Source organism: Miscanthus floridulus, chromosome 8 (genome assembly GCF_019320115.1).
Source record: "Miscanthus floridulus cultivar M001 chromosome 8, ASM1932011v1, whole genome shotgun sequence".
Lineage (NCBI taxonomy): Eukaryota > Viridiplantae > Streptophyta > Magnoliopsida > Poales > Poaceae > Miscanthus > Miscanthus floridulus.
In genome coordinates, this window is record NC_089587.1 from 71,811,388 (window position 1) to 71,822,297 (window position 10,910).

The window sequence follows — 10,910 nt, forward strand, 5'->3', positions numbered from 1 at the left end:
TTTGAGACGACACATGAATTCTTGTATGAAAAAACGTGATCAGGCTAGTCTTGTCCAGTCTAAGCTTGCTCTGAATCCTGATGGTTTGAACAATTGGGTGTATGATCCTTTGATTGCTTGCACTAAGTTGTGCCGTTTGATTGCTAGGTCAGACCTTCCTTTAGGGATAGGTGAGACTGATGCTTGGGAGGATTACATTAGCGTGCTCATAATCCTCTGTTCCAAAAGGCTTCTAGGCAGACCACCACTAGAGATATGTCTAAACTGTTTGATGAACAACGTGATATGCTTATGAAATCTGTGTTGCCTGCTACATCTTCTGTTTCTTTGACATCTGATATTTGGTCTAGTAATGCTAAAGAGGATTATATATCTGTGGTTGCTCATTATGTTAGTGCTGATTGGGAGTTACAGAAAAAAGTAATCGGTTTAAGGCTGATTGATGTTTCACATTCTGGTGATAACATTGCTGATAGGATTGCTAGTGTGGTTGAGGAGTTTGGTTTCATAGACAAGGTATTTTCTATGTCTCTAGACAATGCTTCTACTAATTCTAGGGCATATGAGATTTTGAGCCTATGTTCTTTTATTATTTGGGTTCTTATCCTGCACCTACCCCCACTGATAACAAGGTGTAGTACTTGCTTGTGCATCAGCGTTGTGCATGCCATATCATCAATCTTATTGTTAAATCTGGCATGAAGAGGTTGAAACCTTATACTGAAGATTTCAGAACTGCAATAAGTTTTTTAAATTCCTCTAATCAAAGAATTGCATTGTTTAAAAACTACTGCAAGGCTTAGGATCTTAGACCTAGGAAGTTTGGCTTGGACATGGATGTTAGATGGAATTCTACTTTTTTGATGCTCAAACATTTGCTGCCATACAAAGAAGTCTTTGATGTGTTTATTACCTCTAATTATGGTTCTACTTTGTTGACTGCATAGCATTGGCATGTTGCTGAACAAATAATGATATTCCTGGAACTCTTCTATAACTCTACTGTTGTGCTGTCTGAGGTTTATTATCCCACAACTCCACTTGTTTTGCACCATATGCTTGACATGGCTGAACATTTGCAAAATGCTGAAAGAGATGCTAATTTTAGAATGATTGCTACTCCTATGAAGCTTAAATTCCTTAAATATTGGGAGAAAATTCCACTCATTTATTCATATGCATTCATTCTTGATCCTAGAGCTAAGATGAAAGGGTTCTTTAATGTGCTTGAATTGCTTGGTAAGGCAACTGGATGCATTTATAGTTCATACTATGCTGATATAAAAGATGAATTGTATAAATTGTTTGGCAAGTATGAACAGAAATTTGGTGCAATGAGGTCTCAGAGGGTTTTAATCCTTTCAGCTCATACTGGTAAGACAAAACAGACACGGGGAAGGATCTTTGGAGGTCCTGGTGATTCCCCTGTCTCTTCTTCCCCCTCAGCTCATACTCCATCTGTTGTTAGTGAGCTCAAAGCATACTTGGACAGTGATCCTGTCACATGTTATGAGGAATCCTTTGACATACTCCTCTGGTGGCGTGACCATAAGCTAACTTATCCAATCCTATCTATTATGGCTCGAGATATTATGTCTGTCCCTGTATCTACTGTCTCTTTCGAGTCCTGTTTCAGCTGTACATCCATGATACTCGAAGATCGGCGGCGGCGCTTGTTGCCTGAGCATGTTGAGATGCTCACCTGCATCAAGGACTAGGAGCAAGGTGCAAGAAGAGAACAGCATACACCTGAGGACCTGGACCTTGAGGAGGCATTCAAGAATCTCTTCCTCGATGAACAAGGCGAAGGCAGCGGCTCCGACAGTGTCAGCGGCAGCGGCGGTACTGCTGGTGGATAGAAGAAGAAGAAGAGAAGATGAGAGGTAGTCACTCAACATTCAAGTTCCATTTTGCATCTTTTCTTTATATTCAAGTACTGCTGGTACTAACATTGCTTTGCTTGCAGGAACTTTTGGTTTGCTGGAGTGAGTCACTATGATCAATGAAGGAAGAACTTTGCCACTAATGACCTGATGTTGTAATAGGATAGAACTTTTGCTGTTCCTGGCTTCCTGTTGCTGTGATATGTGAACTCACTAAGTCACAATGACTTTGCCACTGATGTTGGCTATCCTAATAGGATAGAACTATAAGACCTTGACATTTAGAGCTGGCTGCACTCTTTTTTTCTTTTCTAGGGTTTCTCACAAGGGTGAGTTTTACCTAGAAAGGTTTTTAATGAGGCAGCATTACACAAAACAGCTCATTTTGAATATAAGTTCATCATCATATGATCTGTCATCTGTGTGCTGTGAAGTGTGAAACTGTGAAGTGTGCATCATGGGCCATGGCCCGGCATGGCCCGGTGAAAATGGTCATGCCCACCGGGCGGCACGGCACGGCAAAACGACCCACGGGCCGTGCCATGGGCCGTTGGCCAGGCACGAGCACGACGGCCCGTCGAGGCACGATGCCGTGCCGTGCCGGCACGGCACGCCGGGCCATCGGGCCGGGCCGGCACGGCCCGATGGCCATCTATAACGAAGACGCTCCAGATCATGAAACGATCACGATTAACATGTTGGAGCACGGCATATAACGCCCGGAGGCAAAAGAGACAAGAGGATGGCTCAGCCAAACCGACCAGGCCGGTTCCCTGCGCGCCCTGCTGTGAGTGGCGCACGAACTGAATCGACAAAGGATGACACGCTTCAGTAGCAGTTGCCTCTCCTCCGGACGTGATTTCCGCGACTTCCAGTTCCCTAGCTTTTGCCTACCTTCTCTCCTCCGGCAAGCTTGCCGGCCGTGAGGGGACGTGGGTCGGCCCTCAGTTCTATAGCTAGCTCTAGTCCCCGTTAGTTTTCCCTCTAGTTTGTTGAATAAGTGTTGCAAATGACGTCCATAGTGGTGGGAACTCTTGACCTTCATCCGCTGGTGGTCTGGTTTATTGTCCCATAGTTTGTTGAATAAGCGCGGGTTTAGTTTCAGGACGTTGGAATTTGGGGCTACTGTAGCACTTTCGTTTTTATTTGGCAATTAGTGTTCAATCATGGACTAATTAGGCTTAAAACGTTCGTTTCGCAATTTCCCACCAAACTGTGCAATTAGTTTTTTTTCGTCTACATTTAATGCTCTATGCACGGGCCGTAAACATTCGATGTGATAGGTACTGTAGCATTTTTTGAAAATTTGGGGTGGAACTAAACAAGACGTAAGAGTTTTTTTAGCTCGGTGAAGCTCATTCAACATCTAAGACTCAGGACACCAAATCCTCGAAGACACGGGCCAGTTAGACTGTCGAACGGAGCGCCGACTGTATTTTCGGAGCACGAGAATGAGGATCCCCGATGTCTTTATTGTGGCCACACTTCTCTCCCGAGGCCTAGCCGCCGCCCCCCGACCAGTGTGTGCTGTTGTAAGCGAGCTCATTTTGTGAGCTACAGGTTAGTCTCTGGGATAGGATCTCCCAAAAGTATGTACTCGTCAGTTTTAATGCTAATATAGTTGAGTACTTAAAAAAGAGGACGGACTAGGGCGCAGAATTGCAGAGCAAGCTGCTGTGTACAATTCTACCTTTTGTTTGTTTGTTTTGCCACCGTGTACAATTCTACTTGTTCTCCTTGCAGACTGCAGTGGCAAGCCGGGCTTTGTATCTGTTCATGGGTCGACGGCCCATGGCCCATGCACGAGGCCACGGCCCGAACCAGAGATGCCCCAGCAGCCATGTACGTATCTTGGTGGATGGAGAGTCATGGAACGGAAGCTGGAAGCAGGCCTAGCGTAGCCCTGACCAACCAAGAGCAATAAATTCGGAGTAGAAGCAAGCATGCAGCAACAGTTGTGTTGTGTTTTGTGATCTCTGATGAAAGATGCGGAATCCATGCATTGATGCAGCAAGAGTTTCCAGGAAACGGGAAGCAGCCGCGTTGACGGACAGTGGCAGGTCGATCGGGACTGGGTGGCGGCCATGCATCATAAATAATGCGCAATGCGTGCATGGCGGTCGGGATCGCGATGACGACGACTCGTGCCGTGCACTCTAAAGAGCTCTGCGGATTCGTTGACTTGTGCATGCAGTGTCTGCTTTCGATTGGATCGGATATGGATCAGCGTACGTGATCATCCTCGGTCAGAGAGAGTCAGAGTCCGCGTTGGCGACATCACCACTTGCCCTGTTGCCTCCACTTCCTCCAACCCAAAAGAAAGATCACATCTCTGTCTAATCTTATTTAAGCCCAGCATGCCATGACATGCACATCCTCCCGATTATTGGCTCAAATTGTCAACCCAAGGTTGTCAGCACTCATCAGCGACATCTAATTAATAATACTAATAACAAGGGCAGCCAGCTAATGAGAATCAGAGAATGACCAGCAGAGTAAGGCACTCCCAACGCTGACTCTACCATGGTTTCTCAGCCTGTTCGGCTGGGGCTGAAACGATCATATACGATCGTGGATTATTATTGCTGGCTGGTTTGGTGTGAAAGAAAAATACTGTTCTGGCTAGAAATTTACGATCGTTTACGATCAAGCGAACAGGGCATCTATCGCCATTTTTTTTTGTGCGTGCGCTTCTGTTTCTTCTGGCTCCACCCTCCGGCCATTCTCCCTCCCTCTGCCGTCCATCTCCCATCGACTTTTGGATGTTTTTGGTGATGTACTTTTGGATGCTTTCGGTGATATACAGCTATGTACATGGTGTTCAATTGCTAGTTGATGATCCTGTATGGTTCTGGAACATTTATCCTTCCTATCGATGCATTGCTGATGAGATGTGTACGGTGGATCACATGGTAATATGCTACAGCTGTAGAAACTACTATTAAAAACTTTATATCGGGGAGCATGGTTTCTTATTATGGGGTCTTCGAGGTATAGAAACTATAAATAATTTCTGCATTGTGAGTGCCCTAACTGATCTAATATAGCCTACTCAAATGAGAACACGTGTGCATGCAGATGTCAAAAATTCAAAATTAAAGAGCAGCCGCTAGCTGCTGCTGTCTAAAACCATATTTGCCCAGCTGCTTGCTGGTGTGTGCGGCCTTCCATTGCGGCTAAAGTTACGTACGGATGACTAACTGAATTGACACTTGACAGGGAGGTTTAAGCAAGCAAGCAAACAACGACGACGACGACAGTGTGAAGCGAATTAGGTCAAAGGACACGGCGAGCAGTTAGCTTGTCTTGGCCGGACGGATGGCGCAGTTTCGTTTCGTGTTAATGTGTGATGCTGCTGAGATCACCGGCCGGTTAATTAGATCCTAATGGTACACGGCTCTGGTCGTTGGTTTCTTAAACTCGAGCAGGTTTGTCTGTCAATGCAGCAAGCAGATACGGCCGGATGGATAGATTTTTTTTATCCTGCCGGATGGATAGATGACCTCTCAGTGCAATTATATATCTTTTTGTCTTGTGGATGCAAATGCTTGTGTGCAACGAGATGCTTGTGTACAACGACAACGACATGATACTGCAAGCAGGGATGAAGAGCCTGCACTGCATATCTATCTCAAATGTACATTTACGAACTCTTCGTCCTATGGCAAAAGTTTAGTCTACACTTTTAGCCCATTATTTTTTTTTTCTTTTGCCATGGAGATTCAAATAGGTGAGGTAAAAGTGAGCAAATGGGAAGAACTAAAATTTAATTCATTTGCTCTTAAAGTGCCTTGGGGGCGCACTGGACCCCCCCCCCCCCCCCCCCCCCCACCCCCCCCCACCCCCCAACCGCTGCCGCTCCGGTTCGCATCGCAGACTCGCAGGGCGTCGCTCCCCTCGCCACGCAAAGCCACTGCGGCCCCGTGCTTCCTTCTCGCATATGCCGATCTACTCCCCGGCGAGACGAGTGCTCCGGCACCCCTAGGGAATGCTTTGCGATGAGGCGGCGCTCAGGCACTGACGTCGCCGGCCAGCGCGAGCTGCGCGGCGACCGAACCTGCCACCGCAAGCACGTTGAGGACGGGTACACTACTGGAAACAGAGACTTTGCCGAGTGTAAATTTCTTTGCCGAGTGTCAAAAATCGGACACTCGGCAAAGATCTTCTTTGCCGAGTGCTGCACTCGGCAAAGAATTGCACTCGGCAAAGATTTCTTTGCCGAGCGCCGGGCACTCGGCAAACACAGGCACTCGGCAAAGGACTTCTTTGCCGAGCGCCAAACTCTCGGCAAAATCTATACACTCGGCATAGGCTGCCCGTGAAACGGCGCCGTGCCACGTCCTTCTTTGCCGAGCGCCTGCGGTTAGGCACTCGGCAAAGATTTTTTTTTTAATTTCTTTGCCGAGTGCCCCAGATCTGGCGCTCGGCAAAGATTTTTTTTATTTTTTTAAAATTCTTTGCCGAGCGTCTCAGATCTGGCGCTCGGCAAAGAAAATTTTTTTATTTTTAAAATACTTTGCCGAGTGCTCCCTGGACGGCACTCGGCAAAGATTTAAATTTTTTTTTTAATTATTTCTTTGCCGAGTGCTCCTGTGTATGCACTCGGCAAAGAGGAAAATTTAAAAAAAAAATTAAAACATTCTTTGCCGAGTGCCTGAGGGCTGGCACTCGGCAAAGACACCCTTTGCCGAGTGCCATGCCCCGGCACTCGGCAAAGTTTTTTGTTTTTTTTGTTTTTGGCCTCCAATTTTTTTGCGCAGCCTTTTTAAAGCACCAGGAACTCCTAGTTACAATTTGGAGATTTTTTTGTGGCTTTTTGTTATATTTAGTTACTTTATTTCGTTTACTTGAATTTTTTTGGAAATTAGAAATTTGAACTGCACGTGGTACGAATAATGGAGTTTAATGATTCGAAAATTGATAGTCATGTTAGTGTGTGTTATGAGAGGCCGTATCAATATCACATGTGGAGATGTCCTGGTTTGTAAGCATCGTACGTGACAACGTGCACGAAATCTTCTGAAATTTTTATCATAGCCTCCACATATGATATCACGACATCTCAACAAGTTTCATGATTTTTGGACTTCGTTTGCATTTTATAGAATTTATAAACACTTCACACGCAATTTCGCAGACATGTTTCGTGAACGAGATATCCGAAATTTCGGGTCCGTTCCTGGATACGGCCTCTCATAACACACACTAACATGACTATCAATTTTCGAATCATTAAACTCCATTATTCGTACCACGTGCAGTTCAAATTTTTAATTTCCAGAAAAATTCAAGTAAACGAAATAAAGTAACTAAATATAACAAAAAGCCACAAAAAAATCTTCAAATTGTAACTAGGAGTTCCTGGTGCTTTAAAAAGGCTGCACAAAAAAATTGGAGGCCAAAAACAAAAAAAACAAAAAAACTTTGCCGAGTGCCGGGGCATGGCACTCGGCAAAGGGTGTCTTTGCCGAGTGCCAGCCCTCAGGCACTCGGCAAAGAATGTTTTAATTTTTTTTTTAAATTTTTCTCTTTGCCGAGTGCATACACAGGAGCACTCGGCAAAGAAATAATTAAAAAAAAATTTTAAATCTTTGCCGAGTGCCGTCCAGGAAGCACTCGGCAAAGTATTTTAAAAATAAAAAAATTTTCTTTGCCGAGCGCCAGATCTGAGACGCTCGGCAAAGAATTTAAAAAAAATAAAAAAAAATCTTTGCCGAGTGCCAGATCTGGGGCACTCGGCAAAGAAATTAAAAACAAAAAAAAATCTTTGCCGAGTGCCTCCCTGATCCGGCACTCGGCAAAGCCGCGGACACCCGGTTTTTGACCGGCCGGGCAGTCACTGCCAGGCAAACCGCGCCAACGCCAGCCCGCCCCGCTCCGCCCTCGCCGCCACCGGCCGCCCGCCGCACCGGCGCCGCCCGTCCTCCTCACCCGCCGCCTGTGCTCCCGCGTCCAGCCCCGCGCGGACCCGTGCCTCCTGCGCACCCTGAGTTCTCACGGGCCCCTCCGCCCGCGCGCCCCGGACAAGCCGCCGGGCGCCCCTGCGCGCGAAGGCGCAGCGACCCGCGCGCCAGCTCCGCTCCCGATCCTCCGAGCGCTGCCCAGAGCCGCGGCCCCCCGCCCCTGGGCCGGGCAGACCCTCGAGACCGCGACGCCCCGCACGCCCGCTGCCTCTCGGGCCCGCGTCCGCTCAGCTTAGCCTCACCTTGCCCCGCGGCCCCGCGGCCGCCGGCGCCGCCGTCCCGCCGGCCCTGCCTCGGCCAGGCGCCGCTGACTTCCGCCTGCGCCGGCCGCGCTGCCCCGGCCGGCCCTTCCCCCAGCCGCGCCGCCGCTGCCCGCGCGCCAGGCTGCGCCGTGCCCCCGGCTGGCCCTTCCCCCGGCCGCGCCGCCCTGACCCCGGCCGGCCCTGCGCCCCGGCCGCGCCTTTTTTCCGACCTTGCCCTGCCCCCGGCCGCGCCCCGTGGACCACCCGCCCCGACGCCATCCGTGCTCGACCCCATCCCTGACTCCGCCCGATCCCGACGCCGCCCGCCCCTACCCCGTCGCCCGTCAGGTATGCCTTCTCACTTATTATTGTGGAGGTAGTGGTAGTTGTAGTAGTATTAGTTGTACTAGTGGCAGTATTAGTACAACTAGTGGTAGTATTAGTAGTAGAATTAGTCGTAGTAGTAGTAGTAGAAGTAGTGGTAGTAGTAGTACAAGTAGAGGTACTACTTGGATATATTCTTCTACATGGATTGATATCCAAACTACATGGCTTCTGTTGAGCCATATGTGCTTGTCGGCCATCGTGCCGTTGTTTTTTGTAGGTTTTGGAAACCTCACCGTGCAGGGGAGGTTCTGCTGATTTTTTTTGTAAATAACAGTATTTTGTTCCATTTTTGTAGAGAAGAGCCCGTCAGAGTTGAGTCGGAGTTCTCGCCACCGTGTCGGTCTGCCTGCACCGCGTCGTCTCGCCACTGCACCGACCCGCCACGGCCCCGCTAGCCTGACTCCATCGCCACCCTAGGTATAACCCCTCTTTTCATATCATTGTCGTAGATCGCGTAACCCAGTTAGGCGTCTCCCGTTCGAAATAGATACGGTTGGAGGTATGCAGATCTTTGCATATCTATGACCGTATCTATTTCGGATTGTCCACGCTTTTTGGACAGCCCGCGGATGCGTAGATGGGTTAGTTTCCATGTTCTGCTCTAGTCCGAGACAGACTTTCAGCATCACCTCCCTGTTGTTCTCCGGATACACACTCTTCTTTGGTAGGACGTGTATCTGGAGAACAGCGGGGAGGTGCTGCCGAAATTCTGTCTCGGATAGGAGTAGAGCATGGAAACTAACCTCATCTACACATCTGCGGGTGGGATTAGGACCTATCCTCACCTATTAGACAGTAGGAACACCATGTACATGCAATTAATGGTTACATTACTCGCCGATACATATGTTAGATGATGGATGACCGTCAGTGGATGTACATATGTCAGTGGACTCGACTATTATGGAAGAATTGAAGAAATCTACGAAATATCATTTTATGGTTCCAAACCTCTTACTCCTGTCATATTCAAATGCCACTGGTTTCATCCTGGTGTAACGAGACGGACCCCTAAGCTCGGGCTAGTCGAGATTCGACAGGATTCCGTCTATCCAGGAAAAGATGTCTACATTGTGGCTCAACAGGCCGTCCAGGTTTATTATACGTCATACGCGTGCAAAGACGCCGAGCATCTTAAGGGTTGGTCTATTGTGCACAATGTATCGCCACACGGTAAACTACCTGTCCCAAACGATGAAGATTATAACTTCAACCCAAACACATATGATGGAGAGTTCTATCAAGAAGAGGGGCTACAAGGGAGGTTTGACATAGACTTAACCGAAGAGATAGGAATGGAAGTAGATAATGAAATGGATGATGACGAGGACGCTGGAGACGAGGTGCGAAATCTGAAGGATATACAAATGCTTGAGCGATTACATTTTGGCAATGACAATGAAGACAACATTCCTCCTTCGGATAGTGTTGATGAGTTGGACAATGTTGATAGTGATGACGAGACCTATGATCCAGCTAATTTCAATCATGAAGATTATTTCTAATACATGTAATACTATGTTTTTTGTAATTATGTTTTGTTCATTTTTGCATATATTTCTAATACATGTAATACTATATTTTTTGTAATTATGTTTTGTTTATTTTTGCACCTATTTCTAATTATGTCTTGTTTTTCTTTTTTATTGCAGGTGATTGAACAAAGATGGCGGGCGACCGTCATAGGTCTGTGAACTCGATTTACCAAAGACAACGCCGGTCGCAGGAGGGGGCGGAGGGGGCAGCAGAGGGATCGAACAGGAGGAGGAGGACCGCTAGCCGCAGGAGGGGGCCGTCTCCTCCCACGCCACGTGAGGAGGACCGCCAGCCGCAGGAGGAGGTGGCGCCCGTGGACGAGTCAGACGAGGAGTTGGTTCGGCAGACGGAGGAGGAGGAGGAGGAGGAGGAGGAGGAGGAGGAGGCGGAGGCGGCAGGCACGGGTTCTGCTTCCTCCAACTCCTCTTCGAGTGTCTACTTGCGAGGTCCCGCGAGTCTCCCACAGGTTCCGCTTCGTCACCAATGCCCACTGATTCGCCCCGAAGGACAAAAGTAAGTAACTGTATATGTTATCACCACTACTTCATATGATATGATGAAAAAAACTAATAATTTTTCTTAATTACTCGTGCAGGAACTGGGTGGTTGTGTCGGGTGGTAGCGCACGGCTAGTCAACGGCATCCTGGGTCTTCTGTGCAGGCAGCACTTCCCCGGCATTGTCACGTACGCATCGAAGACGGAGCCGGCCTACTCGTTTGACCACTACGTCGTCGCCTCCGATGCGGAGTACCCCAACAAGGCGGCGCGGGTGAAGGCAGAGTTTTGGGTAAGTCTCCCTTGCACAACATTGCTCAATACGTCGCATTCATTAGACTTTTCTTGAAATAATGAATCGATACATCGCTTTTGTATGCAGACTTATTACAGATGCGAGGAG

The 10,910-nt window shown here is 48.0% G+C and overlaps 1 long non-coding RNA gene across 1 annotated transcript; it reads left to right on the forward strand.

Moving 5' to 3' along the window:
• Positions 1–8,323: 8,323 nt before the first annotated feature.
• On the forward strand, positions 8,324–10,225 carry LOC136473673 (uncharacterized). The gene is made up of 3 exons (XR_010762713.1): positions 8,324–8,436; positions 8,771–8,892; positions 10,128–10,225. It is a non-coding gene; the product is annotated as an uncharacterized lncRNA (long non-coding RNA).
• The last annotated feature ends 685 nt before the right edge of the window (positions 10,226–10,910 follow it).